Source organism: Equus przewalskii, chromosome 8, assembly GCF_037783145.1.
Source record: "Equus przewalskii isolate Varuska chromosome 8, EquPr2, whole genome shotgun sequence".
NCBI lineage: Eukaryota > Metazoa > Chordata > Mammalia > Perissodactyla > Equidae > Equus > Equus przewalskii.
Window position 1 is genome coordinate 71,147,663 of NC_091838.1, and position 14,701 is coordinate 71,162,363.

The following is a 14,701-nucleotide window of genomic DNA, read 5'->3' on the forward strand; positions in this document are numbered from 1 at the left end:
GTATGTACGTAAGACTCTCTCTCCCCAGCTGCTCTCTCTCTTCTCCTCAGGCCTTCAGCAAACATTTATCAGAGACTTGCTCTTCCTGGTAGCTGTTCTATGTGTGGGGATGTAAGGATCAACATTGCCCCTGTCCTCCCAGAATTTTCAGGCCACCGGGAATACAGGTAATTAAACAGGCAATTATGCCCAACAGGGCAGGGGGCATGCCTTTAAAAGTACGTATATATCAGAATAGAGCCGCTCTCGCTTTTTTCCTCCCTCTCTCCTCCTCCGTTACACAGATCTGCAGATCAAACAGGAGGATTTCCGCAGGGAAGCTGAAAGGTAGAGATGACATGGTGCTATCTGTCAACCTATTAGAAAGCTTGATGTAATTATTTCGTGAAGGGCAAGGGATGTTGCCCTGGGAGAGGGGACCCTGGAGGTTCATGGAGTAGAGAAGAGATACTGTGCAGACAAGGAAAAAAGTCTTTCCTGAGGTTGGTAAATTTGTGTTTATGGAATTGGTTACAGGAGGCCCCAGTGGGAGGTTTTTCTTTCAAATAGGTTTTGGCAACTCCATAGAAGACGGTCTTTGCCCACCTTTGGTGAGCTCATGGTTTCTGTTTCTTTTCTCACCAGATTGTATGCCTAAACTTCTAGAAAATAGTCATATTGACCCACTTAAATTTTCCACCTTTTTAATTGCCCTTGTTCCTGGGTGGAGGGAGTATAATGAGCTAGCAGTGGGAGGTGGGGGTGGGAGGCGAAAGGTTAGACTGTCTTTGATGAGCTGGGAGGAAGGCCTGGGGCTGCGTGATCAGAGAATGTGGTTCTTCGGTGGCCTTTGGGGTCACTTATTAGGTTTGGGAACACTAGTTGGGAGTTCACCAAACAGCGTGCAGCCCATGAGGGTGGGCGACTCTTTGTGGGAGCTGAGGAGAAGCCTGAGGATCAGGGAGGACCCATGCTATACCCTGGGAGGTGGCAGAGGCTGTGGGCCCCACGAGACCCGACACCAGTGATGGAGGAACTACTGGCAGCCACTTTGCTTATATCCCCCATCCTCATTACCACCCTGGGACCCAGGGATCTGCATTTTACCCGTGAGGCGACAGACACTGAGCATAGTTAAGCCAAGTCGCTCAGCTCCGGCTAGAAGTGGTGGATTTGAGAACTGATTCCACACAATCCCGGGCTCTGAGACCTTGGCTTCCATTGCCACATGCCCAGCTGCTTCCCTAGAGCTTTGGGGGCAGCTCCTGGAATCAGGCTGCCTGGATTCAGATCCCAGCTCACTATTCAACAGAACAATGATCCGAGGTCAGTTCCTCACCCTCGGGTTCCTCCTTTGTAAAATGGGCTGGTTTGGTCACCGTGCTCAAGGACTGTTCTCGATGCCCCATTGAGCTCGTGCGGTGCATGTAAAGCTCTGAGCACACGTGTAAGTGCTCCGTACGTGTTGGTTACCGTGCTTGTTATTAACCCAGCAGGACAAGGAGGAAGGTTGGGGGCGTCCCGGGTGTGCTGTCGCTCCTCTGTTTCCTCCTCCCACTGTCCCGACTGGCAGGCAATCAGGAGTTGGTTTTTCTGGTACAGAGCTTGCCCTGGTATCCTGGAGTGACCTGCAGGCCTGAGATTATTGTACAGGCCCACACGCCCAGCCAAATTTACCGCTCGCCTCGGTGGCCCCCTCAGCCTGTGCCTCTGTAGTTGAGAGAAACCGCTACCCTTCAGCCCGCGTTCTCGCTCTGGAAAGGCCTGACCTTTATTCAGAATCATCCTCCAGTCCCCACGTCACACACAGGCTCGTTCACCCACTCCCTCCCCCGGCACGCCCTTTGTTTTCTCTCTTTGGGGGAGATAATGGGGACCACAGTGTCTCCAAGACAGCTGTTTTTCCTTCGTCTCTGTCTCTGTCCTTCTAACTCTCTGTTCCCCAGTGGGGTCTCTCTGACACAGGAGGGTACAGTGAGGATATGAAGGTGTTGAAGGACAGGGCTGTAGCGTCAAGCAGCCTGGGCTTAATCCTCTGAGGTCCAGAACAACTGCCCTTCACTTAACGTTCCTCATGGGCATGCCATATGATATTACATATATATATACATATATATAAAATATATAATAACTTCCATCAGGTTGTGAGGATTAAATGGTGAAATGAGATAACCCATGGAAAAGCATCATTAGCATTCAATGCTAATCATTATTAATCATTATTAATCAATGCTATCATTATTAGAAGTCCTGGGAGCTTCAGGGTGTATCCTCAGTCGAGGCTTTGTGGCCTCTGGGTCTCGGTTTCCTCATTGTCAAGAGAGTTGCTGATAGCTGCCCTAGTGAGGTTGTGAGGACCAGGACGCAAGAGGGGTTTGAGAAGACTGAGGACCCCAGAGTCAAAAACTGGACAGAGCTCCCCTCTCCTCTGCCCAGCCTGTGCCTGAGCTTTAGGCCTGGAGGTGGCATCTACCCACACCCTCCGATGTGCTGGGGTTGTGGGGAGGGCTCAGCTGACCTTCCCAGCTCCAGGGGGCTACAAACTCTCAGGCTGAGAATTTCCAGCTGATGGTCAGTTCCCCTGGTGCATTGAATTTTCTTTCTCTCCCTCCTTTTCCTTACCCTCTTCCAGCACCTTCTGAAACTCCCCAGTCTTGTGCTCCTAATGTCATGCACTGGCCTTTACTTAATTGTCGCATCACAGAAGATGGCCCCCAGGAGTCCCCTGCTAGATGTTTCCTCAGACCAGCGCTGCCCACCTCCCCAGTGTCTGTGGTAACTTTCACACAGCCAGTAAATCCCTTGCCCTCTGCCCAGCCTTCCGTCCCCCTCTCTGGGACCTTATTCCTTCTGCCACTTGCTGCCCAGGGCACCCCATCTCTGATGGTGGAAAATGCTCCCCGCACTGAGCTTTCCCCAGTGGCCCCATCTGGAACAATATACATATCTTTCACCTTTAAAATCTCTCTCTCTCTTTTAACCTTCTCATTTTGTATGTCTCAGTTATTTGCTGCCACATTCCTTAAGGAAAAGCTCTCACTCCCACAATGCTGCCTGGGCTTCTCTCTGCACCTGTGTTCTCTCATCTGTAAAATGGGGAGAACTGGTGTAAATGACCGACGTTCTTAAGAGTTGTGAGGCTTAAAAGAGGCTCTCGACATGAACACCTCCCACCTCAGGGCCTGCACATATTAAAGGATCAGAGAATGAATGAATGGTTGAGTGAATGCAAGCCTTTACTATTCTGCTAGAAATTGTTAAAAACAGATAGAATTTCGCTACTGTCCACACTGCCCCCGGGAATGCTACACCAGCGGCTCGCAAACCTAGGTTCTGGGTGAGATTCCCAGGTTGGCCACTTACCCAGCACACTGAATCTTTCTGCCCTGCAGTGACATCATCTGGGTCAGGTGTCAGCACACTATGACCTATGGGCTACATCCAACCCACTGCCACAAACTAAGAATGGTTGTTACATTTTAAAATGTTTTTTACGTTTAAAGTTTTACATTTTAAATGGAAATGTAAGTTAAATAGAATGTAAACACTTTTACACATTTTAAATAAAAATATCAAAAGAAAAAGAATATTTCATAACGTATGAAAATTCTAAGAAATTCAGACTTTGGTGTTTGTTAAGTTTTACTGACACATAGCCATGCTTGGTCATTTACGTATTGTCTATACAAGCTGTGGACAATGTGTGCAGAGCTCTTGTGTGCTCTGTAACAGCACAGTTGTGTGGTTGTGACAGAGACTGCGTGGACCATAAATCAAAAATATCTATTATCTGGTGCCGGCCCCGTGGCCGAGTGGTTAAGTTTGCGTGTTCCGCTGTGGCGGCCCAGGGTTTCGCTGGTTCGTATCCTGGGTGTGTACGTGGCACCGCTCGTCAGGCCATGCTGAGGCGGCATCCCACGTGCCACAACTAGAAGGACCCACAACCAAACATACACAACTATGTACCGGGGGGCTTTGGGGAGAAAAAGGAAAAATAAAATCTTTATAAAAAAAAAAAACAATTATCTGGCCCTTTACCAAAGTTTGCCCATCTTTAGTCTATGAAATAGGAGCAACGGTATATGCCTACTCCACTGTGTATGGATAAAATGTGCATTATGTGCATAGCACCAAGTGGAAACTCACGAAAAGTTGGTTCATCCACTCTCTTTCCTTTTCTGTCTTAATTCCCTTCCATAGAGAGTTCTTATTTCAGGGCTTAAGCCACATAAAACCATAAAAAAAGGATGGCAGGCCACCTGTAACACCGTGCACTGCACAGATGAGGCCTTCAGGCAGTAAGGCTGTGTTTGTCACCTCTATCTTTCTGCTCCTCAGCATCCTCTGTGGGGATGCTGGGGAAGGGGCCAGAACTCCTTGTGTCCTCTGGGGTGTCTGGGTCCCAGGCAGAGATGGGGGTGGCCCTGCATGGGCTGCCGTAGAGAGCAGCTTCTCTTGGATTTATCGGAGGCTGCATCATTTCTTGGTTAGGGGACTGAAACTGGGCTTGTGGCACAAAAGGTGCCTGCGGCCGCAGTTGAGTTCATCTCAAGATGACTGCTTGAGGGGATGCAGCTGGAATAGAGGGTCTTGATTCGGTTTGAGGGATGGCATGGAGTCGTGGAAAGAACTGACATATGGGATCTGGGCTGGAATCCCAGCTCTGCCCCTCACAGACTCTGGGATGGTCCCTCTCTGCACATCTTTTCTTCATCTGAAAAGTAGGGGTGATGGTTTCTCCTGGGGAGGGCTATGAACAGGGTTCCCCAGTGGGTAAGCCTGGGGAGTGCTGGGTTTTGTCTTTTTCTGCACTGAAACCCTGTGCTAGAACAGTGCCTGGCCAAAGACCTGTTTTGAAAGGGGGTAAAATACGTGGAGTGCCTGCCACACAATCAGTTCTCATTAAATAGTCATATTGCTGTGTCTGTTCTAAACTAAGAACCAGCAGAATATGGCCCACAGGCCAAGTCTGGCCCACAGCCTGATTTTGTAAATAAAGTTTTATTGGGACACAGCTCCACGCCTTGGTTTACATGTTGTCCAGGGCTGCTGGACAGTGGTGGAGTTGAGTAGTTGTGAGAGAAACATGGCCTGCAAAGCCCAAAATATGTACTATCTGACTCTTTATAGCGAATCTTTGTGGCTCCTGCCCTGAATGTCAAGGCGCCTCTGTCCGTCAGTGATCGAGGATTTCATTTTCCTCTGATTGCAGGTGTGCAAACAGTTAAATGTTGAAAACAAGCTGCTAGCTTGAAGTATGTATTCTCGATGCCCTCTCTTAAGATACTCAGTTTTTCCTTTGATGCTCTAATTCCACCGCAATATTCCGGCACGGTCAGAATGGACTTATCTCCTACTCTCGTACCTAAGATGGTGTCACTTTCATTTCTGTGTAAAAGGAAACTCAAACCACCTGTCAACCACTGGTATATTCATTAGGACTGGCCATGTACCTTGCAACAAGTCTAGGCTTAGGGAAGCACACAGGAGATGAGTCAAGGTAAAAAAGGATGACCGACTAGATACAGCTTACTATGTGGTATCAATGGATAGATGGCTGACAGGGAGCAGGAGGGAGTCCACTGTCTGGGCCACAGAGTGTGTAGGTTTCTGATTCATTCGTCCATTGTCATGAACAGAATGACCTCGAACACCTTAGTTAGCCTCACTTAACCTTGATTTTCCAATCTATAAAATGGCAACAATGATACTCACCACACTGGGTTGTTGGGAAGACTAAATAAGGTAATGTATCAGGTACCAGAAACATAGTAACTATTCACCTATTTTTATAATGAAATAAATCCTTTATTTCTCAGTTTGGGAGAGAGATTCAAAGACCTCTGCTACAGTCGGCCCTCCTTTTGATGGTCAGGACCCACAGTTGGTTTTGTGCAGTGGTGAATGGGATCTTCTGGGACTGAACAGCATTTATCAAGTACTCTTTGGTCTTCGTTTGAAGGGCTCCCCGTCCACTGGGCCAGCTGAGCAATGCGGGCTGGACCCTTGCCCTGCTACCATTGCATAGGCAGCAGATCTGTTTCTTCTCTTCCCTCCAGAAGGACAGAACGACAAGCCCCCGGATTCCTAAGCCCCAACGAGAGGACCATTCAGGAACCACTGAAGGCTGAGTTCACCAAGGTGAGTGCATCCTTGCAACCTGGACAGGAGCCCAGCTCTGAGCTAACAAACATGAACCTACCAACCAGGATCTCCAGGTGTAGGTCCCTTCTGTCTTGTTCACGGTTTAGAACAGCACTTGGAACATAGTATTTACTTCACCACAGTTTCTTGGGAGGATGGATGGTCACCCCTTGTGAATGACACACTGCCTACTGTCCTCAGAGGCTCCAGCCTCATGTGCCTCTTAGACTGTGATGCCCATGATGCCAGCAGGTGGGCACCAGGCTCAGAATGAGAGTACACGGCAGTTCTGTCCGACTCCCCAGGCCCCCGTTCTTGCCACAGTTCTCTGCCATCACCTGTCCTGGCTCCTCATGGCTGAGGAGGCTCCCGTGTGCCCATGTGCCCAGGGCTCTTCCCACTGCAGCCCCTAGACCAGCCCTGCGAGGTGCAGGAAGCCAGCCAACATGCCCCCCCCAACCCCAACCACATCTAGATCTCCACTGTCAACCTAAGTCTAGATCAGGGAGTATGTGATGGTTGTCCCTTGTAGAATTGGGGAAACTGAGGCATAGAGAGGCTTATTCACTTGCCCGAGAATCTAGTAAGTGGCAGAGCCAGGATTCAAAACCAGGCAGCCTGGTTCCAGAGTCCATTCTTTTTAAGAAAATACCACCCACTCCCCCCACACCCCACCACCCCCCATTAGTTTCCGTTAGTTTCTACCTTCCTCTGACCCACAGCCAGTGACCAGGTGTTCTGCACCCCAGCCTCCCCTGTGACAGCCAAGACCGCTCATCACCTGCAGGGTGCTCACAGGGCTGTGAGGCCTCCCTCTCTTTCTGCCCTTCCTGGTGGCCAGGAACCTGCTCCATCTTGCTCCCCTGAAATCATTACTCTCTTTGGACCCCTGGACTCCCTTCCTGGGGCTGTCCTTGTGTCTCCTCTTCCCTCTGTCTTCCCCACCCCGTCCTGTCCTGTCCATCCAATAAGGAATTAGATCCCTGGTGCATGGCGTTGGGGCAAGGGTGCTGGGTGGGAGGTGCAGTCACTCCTGGTCTTGAGCCTCGGCCCCCTCTGTAGCCTCAGGGCTGTGGCTGAGACCTTCCATCCTGGGAGGAGCGGGAGAGGTTCCTGAGTTTAGAGCGTCGCAAAGAACAGGGCGCCGGAGGCTTGGAAACCAGGGGAAACGCTGCACTTTAAGGCTGTGCACTCGGCGTGGTGCCTCTGCGATCGACAAACCTGGCACAGGGCTGCGGGCGGGGGGTTGGGGGTGAGAATGGAAAGACAGCTGCCAAGGGGAACAGAGAGCTTCTCAGATCACCCTCGTGCCCTCCCCACCGCACCATCAGGGCTTCGACAAAACTGCACTTCTGGCCCGGGGCTGGAAATCGCTGTGTGTAGAGTGAAGAAAGAGAGGCCATTTTCTAGCTGTGTGACCTTGGGCAGGTGACTTAGCACCCTGCACTTCATATTCCTCTTTGTTCCAATGGTCATGATGATAACGATCTGGCAGGAGCCTATATTAGAGATAATACGGTTCCTGGCTCATAGTAGGTGCTCATTGTGAAAATGTCTTCTGCCTCACCTCCCCTTAGCCAGCCCACCCTTTCTCTGGAGAGGTTTCCTTTGTGATGAGCAAGCTGGCAGCACCTACCATCCCACTGGGCACACCCTTATAAGTATTATCCCTATTGCGATCTGCCCAGAGCCCCCAGTCTCCAGAGACCTGGGGCCCCAGTGGGCAGGGACTATGCTGTGCCTTCCTTCCTGGTTGTCCAGCAGCCATGCTCCGCCACACCTCCTGGTGAGTTTCTGTGGGATGATTACTTGTGAACACTTGTGAGCAGTTACTGCCTAGAAAGCAACTGTTTCTACCCTTTTCCCAACGATTTCACTAGAATTATTCCACTTTGCCCTTACAACAACCCTATGAGAGAGTCATTACTCCATTTTACAGACGGGGCAACTAAAGCTCTGAGATGAGGTGGCTTGCCCAGGGTTGCCCAGCCCCATCGGTGGGGCGGTGGCTGCCCACCAGGACCATCTCACGCAGACTCCTGCTCTGCACGTCATTGCACATCGTGCCGCTCGGCTTGCTGGGTTCACGGCTCACGCTTCCCGAGAGATGCAGTGCTGTGAGGTCCGCTCCCCGCCCCGCCCTCCCCAACCCCCGCTTCTGGGGAAGGATGCTTTCCAGGGCACTTTGGAATTAAGGGTGTGGAGGAGGCCCCTAGGTCAAGGCCAGGCAGGAGAGGCCTCTCAAGGGCTCAGCCAACATGCTGTATTTCTCCTTCTGAGGCTTGAAGAGGCAGGGTGCAATTGAGGGGTCAGGGACCACCGCCCAGGGTCACCGTGGGCAAATTACACCATGAGACGTCCCCCTTCCTGCACGAAGCACCTTGGGGCGCGCCTTCCTCTCCTTCTGGACGCCGTCCCTGACCACTGGCCTACCCTTTCTACGGGAATCACAGTTGACCCTGCAGCTTGCCGCGGACTTATATGTATGCTTAAGTATAATTTTGATTACTTTTTTTCTTGTTCCAAAAGTAATTTATAATCACTGTAGAAATTTTAAATCAACAAAAGTAACCGAATTAATACCAATAATCACCCTACTCAAATATAACCAGTTGACGTTTTGATGTATAATCTTCTAGTACATATATATGTATATATATATTTAATATATTTATTCCTTTATATGATATACTAGGAAGGAGATTATATTCTACATGCTTTTTTCTAACTTGCTCTTTTAGTTAAAACTCTCTCACAAGCATCTTTCTTTATAATTAAATATTCTATAATGAACTTTGCTAATGGCTTTCTTTTTGTTTTTCATGTCCATTGCCATGTCATGGGTGTGCTACTTTTGCTTCCTTTATTTTATGGTAAGCTCCTTAAGCGTCCATAATTCCCAGCATGATGCCAGCCCCGGGACTGGTGTGTTGTTTGATTGATGGCCATGTGGGGGCGTAGAGAGTGTGTGGGATTGTGGACAGATGGACCCAGGTTTAAGTGCTGAGTCTGCAAGGTTTTTTTTTTTTGTTTTTTTTGCTAGGGAAGATTCATCCTGAGCTAACATCTGTTGCCAATCTTCCCCCCTTTTTTTTTTATGTGAGCTGCTGCCACAGCATGGCCATTGACAGATGAGTGGTGTGGTTCTGCACCCAGGAACCCAACCCAGGCTGTCAAAGTGGAGTGCACCGAACTTTAACCACTAGACCATCGGGGCTGGCCCTGCGAGTTTCTTAAATTGTCCTTCCTGCTTTCTTTCCTTCCTCCCTCCCTCCCTTCTTCCCACCTTTCCCTAACAAATGTTTTGTTAAATATTCCAAGTGTTTATGCAAATACGCATTTACCTAAATACCATGTGAGTGCCTCCTCTGAGTTAGACCCTCAGCCTGGCCCTGGGGATGAAGTAATGTACATCCTTATAGACCTGCTCCTCTGGAGTGTGCTTCCAGGGGGGTTGCAGACCCAGATTAAATCAACAGATGAAAAGTAAATAGAGAACGAAATTGTGTTGAAGTACACCGACAGTAAACACAGGGCTGGGAGAGAAAATAAAGGGGGACACCCTTGAGATGGGGGTCCAGCAAAGCCCTTCCTGTGGAGGTGACTGTCAAGCTAAGACCTGAAGGAACAGCGGCAGGGAGAATGGGGAAGCTGTTCAGACAAAGGCCCTGAGATGGGCAAGACTTGGGCATAGTTGAGGAACTTAAGAAGGCCCATATGGCCACAGGGAATGAGGAGGGAGTAAGGTGACGGTGGGGGGGGGGGGGTGGGGGGCGAGGGGTGGGGACTGCAAGGCCAGGGACCCTGGCAAAATGAGGCAGAGAAAAAGAGAGGGAATAACATGGCAAGCCTGGGATTCTGGAAGAACTCATAGGTGCGCCCCCTCCCCTAGAGGATGACTTCCTGGTCGGAGCAGTTGTAACTCAGATTCACACAGAGCTGGTCAGAATTCCAGAGCTGGTCAGCGCTTAGGCACGAGTAGAGTCAGCCTTGCCATTTTCAGTGTTAGAGGTACTGAGATTCAGCAAGGGGAGGTGACCTGTCCAAGGTCACCCAGCTGGAAAGTGGTGGGACAAGTCGGCTCCCCAAGGCCAGAGCTCTTTGTGCCGTGCCACCAGCCTGTTCCCTTCCAGGGGCTCTCCGAGTAGGCCGCTGTGTTTGAGCTCACCTTCCAGAAGTGTGCTCTGCAGTTTTGGTGAGGCACGGTTGTCAGCTGCCCCCGGAGTGCCTTCACAGTGATTCCCCGGGTGGCTCCGACAGCCTCATGTCAGAGCTCCAGGAGGCATGCCTTCCAGGCCCTCCACAGCTGATCCCCCCTGAGCCCTGTCACAGTGGACCCCCCATTAGGCCTGGAGAGCTACCGCTGTCACTGCCTTCTAGTTGTCGCCCCCGGACATGCGTAAGAAGGCAGACAGACCTCTCAAGGAAGATGTCTGGAGCTAGAGAGCGGTTCTCCCCATGTCCCCGAGCATCTCTTCCCCTTCTCTGCATCCAGGCTGGTGCTGTGGCCCGTTGATCCCAGGACAGGTCTCATCACACCTCACTTCTGGTACAAGAGACGCTTGTTCTCTGCTCTCCTTCCTTCACACGCTTTTTCTGGGGAAGACTGCAGAGACTGTTTTATTCCATCATTTCCTCCTTCCTGCCATTGGCTCCCAATGAGGACCTGCAGGTGGCACATCCCATTTGCAGAGTAAACTCCCACTTTGCTGGTCTAGACCACTGGTTTCCAGCCTGCCCTCTGGGACACTATGCTGAGGGGCTCCTGGGCAAGGCTGATTGGGCCGCCATGTCAGAGACTTCTGGTTACGGCACTCTACTGGGAGAACCCATGGAAGAGTCCCAGGAAAGGTTACATTTTCCTTTCATCTTTAGTAATAGAACCCCCAATTTTTAGCTGGGTGCATGAATAAAAGACTAAATTTCCCAGCCTCCCTTACAGCCATGTGCTTAGTTTCTCATAATGAAATAAAAACACAAGTGTCTTGAATGCTCTCTTGGAAGAGTTCTTGAGGAGGGAGGGAGCACCTTTTCATCATTCCAGCTAGCAAGAATGTAGAAGTGATGGGTGGCACTTAAGCAGCTATCTTAGACCATGAAGTAGAATCTAGATCAACAAGATTGAAGGATCCTGGAAACTATGGAGTCTCCTGGTAATCCTGAACTGTTCCCTCTAGACTTCAGGTATATGAGAGAAAAATACATTTCTATCTTGTTTGTCAGCCAAACCACATCTTAAAGAATACAGCTGCCCACATCACTGTATGTCTGACGTCAGAAGGCTTGTTGTGCTTTGATTCAATGATCTTTTGCTTTAGGGGGCCATGAAGTGTGCTGGGTACCAGAGATGCAAAGACAGAAATGGTTCGCTATTTTCCAGTTGGATTAGTTTACTGGGGCTGCTGTAACAAAATACCACAGCCTGGGGGGCTTAAAAGAAATTTATTTTCTCAGTTCTGGAGCCTAGAAGTCCAAGATAGGTGTCCGCAGGGCTGGTTTCTCTTGAGTCCTCTCTCCTTGGCTTGCAGATAGCCACCTTCTCACCGTGTCCTCACATGGTCTTTTCTCTGTGTACGTGAATCCCTGGCGTCTCTCTTCGTAGGGCCCCACTGTAATGGCGTCATTTTAACTTAGTCACCTCTTTAAAGACCTTATCTCCAAATACAGTCACATTCTGAGGTCCTGCGGGTTAGGGCTTCTTATGAATTGGAGGGAACACAATTCATCCCATAACACCAGTGAATGGACTTCTCTTGGGAAGGACAGACAGGACTAAGATTCCATTCGTCCTTGAGATAATCAAGTAATTGGTGTGTCTGGTGCCAGAACAAAAAATCCATAATGTGTCAGGAACCCCCTCCTCATTTCCAAAATGGAAATGCCTTCCCTGATGGTTGTTTGGAGTCTTTGCCTGACTTGACCTTGCACTGCCTTTGACACAGTTAACCACTCCTCCTTGAAATATGTCCATCATCGGGCTTTCAGGACCTCTCTCTCCTGGTTTGCCTCCCTTTCCCAGCCGCCCTTCTCAGGCCCCTTTGCCTGTTTCTCCTCCTCTCCCTGACCCTACGTTTTACAGAGTTGAAACATTTGCCTGGAGAACTTGGTTCTTAGATCTCCGCTTTTCTATCTACACACAGTCCTTAGAGAGCTCCTTTGGTCTTACGGGTGTCCATGTCCTCTTTATACCAACATCTCCCCAATTTTCCCTCCTCCTCGGCCTCCAGCCTGGTACATTCAGCTGCCTCCACCTCACCTCCACGTGGATATCCAGCCACCATCACAAACTTCTGATTTCCCCCCCAAGTCTCCCCATTTGTGGTCTTCTGCGTCTTTGTTAATGGCAGCTCCATCTTTTCCATCATCAGCCTACAACGTAGGTTTAGTTGACCTTGGACTCCCTCTCTCACCCATCATATCTAGTCTGCCGGCAAAATCTGTCCAGAATATCACCTCCTCTCAGTATCCCCTGCCCCTGCCTTGGTCTAAGCTGCCATCGTTTTTTGCCTGCATTATTGCGACAGCCCTTGGCTGGCCTCCCTGTGTCTGCCTTTGCCCCTCTACAGTCTATTCTCAGAACAGCAGCCTGGGGGACCTGTTGAAGTGGAAACCACAGTGTATAACCTCTCTGCTTCAGAACTCCCATGTGCTTCCCATCCGATTCAGGTACGGGCTTTGCAATGGTCAACGAGGCCCATGGGGTCCAGCCTTGCTGTCCCTGACTGTGTCCTGGTTCTTTCCATCTCACTCATCCCACCTTGCCCTCTACGCCCTGCTGTCTCTCAGACACACCACGCACGCTTGGCCCAGGCTGCTGCACCTGCTGTGCTCTCTCTACCCTCACTGCTCACTCCCTCACCTCTTCCAGGCCTTTGCTCAGACGGTACCATCTCAGCGAGGCCTTTCCTGCCACCGAATTCAACATTCAAACTCCCCCATGTTCTGTAGCACTCTTTCTTCTCTTTCCAGCTTTGTTTCCCTCCGTTGCTCTTGGCACCTTTTAATGTGCCGTACCATTGTTTATGTTGATCCATTAGTTCCCCCATCCCATCAGAAAGTAAACTCTAGGAAGGCAGAGAATTTTGTTTTAGCCCCTGCCTAGAACAGCACCTGGGACATGGCACTCTGTAAATATTTGTAGAATGAATGAATGAATGAATGATCTTACCCCAAAGACACACTTCACAGCAAATAAACCTTTATTTCAAGCAACAACCTTTTGGTCTTTGATATATATATAATACTTATATATATACATACACATATACAGTGATAAATATATATTTTATATATTTGTATATGCTTGCAAGTTGCAAGAATGTATATATCACATACATAACATGTATCAAGATATATATATAAAGCATATGTGTATATATATAAAAGGTTTATATATACACACACATACAGAATATATATTTGTCAAAGACCAAAATGTATTTTCTATCTATAGCCAAGGTGCCATGGTTTTGCAGAGAAGGCTCCTTCTGGTTCCCCCGCTGCCAGTCAGGAGGCACTCAGGCACAACTGTGCAGTAAGCGGGACACTTCTAGCCTCTGGTTTTCCAGAGCAGAGAGCACATCATGGCCAGAAAATTTCTGCCTCACCTCTGGTTCTTCAGAGTGGCAGGCTGGTCACAGGTGTGGTGCATCAGACTATGAAAACGCTGGTGGCCGTGGCTCCCTGCCTGTGTGTCAGCCTCCTTGAGGCCCGCTCCAGCACGAGCTGGAAAAGGCGTGCCTTTCTCAGAGGGTGGAAAGCAGGTGAGTTCCCTGGTATCTCCTCCCTGTGTCCTGGGCCCGTATGGTCTGGCTCTGGCCCACTGTCCACTTCACCATGGCCACTTTCCCCTCCCCTCGCCATGCTCTTGACATGCTGGCTTCTTTGTGTCCCCGTAGGTGCCACCTCCTGCCCGTCCAGCTCCATCTCCAGCTTGGGGCTTTGCCAGCTGCTCACTCTACTGCGTTGCTCCCCATGGGGCATAGAATTGGGTCCCCCAAAGAGACACATTCAAGTCTCAACCTGTGGCACCTAAGAATGTGACCTCATTTGGAACTAGGGGTTTTGCAGATGTCGTCCAGTTCAGAAGAGGTCATACTGGATTAGGGTGGCCTCTAAACCCATGACCAGTGTCCTCATAAGAAGGACATGGACACACAGCGGAGTGGGCTGTGTGAAGATGGAGGCGGAGAATGGAGTGGTACTCTACAAACCATGGAATGCCAAAGATGGCTGACCAACCGCCAGGGGCTAGAAGAGGCAAGGAAGGAGCTTACCCACAGGTTCGGTGGGAGCACGGCCCGCCGACACCTTGATCTCTGGCCTCCAGACCTGTGAGAGAATAAACCTGTGTTGTTTTAAGCCATGTGGTTTGCGGTACTTTGTTACGGCAGCCCTGGGAAACGCATCCACCTCTCTTTCATCCTTTGGTTCTCACCCTAAATGCCACCTCCTTGAAGGGCTTTCCTGGACTCCCAATCATAGCTAGTTATTTTACTAGTTCTCTACCCATCGCTTATTACCACGTGAGATTCTCTTTTGAAAGCTTCCCCTGACAGACTGTAAGCCCTCTGCCGTC

General features: G+C 49.8%; 1 long non-coding RNA gene across 1 annotated transcript; it reads left to right on the plus strand.

Moving 5' to 3' along the window:
* The first annotated feature begins 6,035 nt into the window (after window positions 1–6,035).
* LOC139085134 (uncharacterized) lies at window positions 6,036–14,482 on the plus strand. The gene is made up of 2 exons (XR_011543206.1): window positions 6,036–6,120; window positions 14,022–14,482. It is a non-coding gene; the product is annotated as an uncharacterized lncRNA (long non-coding RNA).
* Window positions 14,483–14,701: the final 219 nt, after the last annotated feature.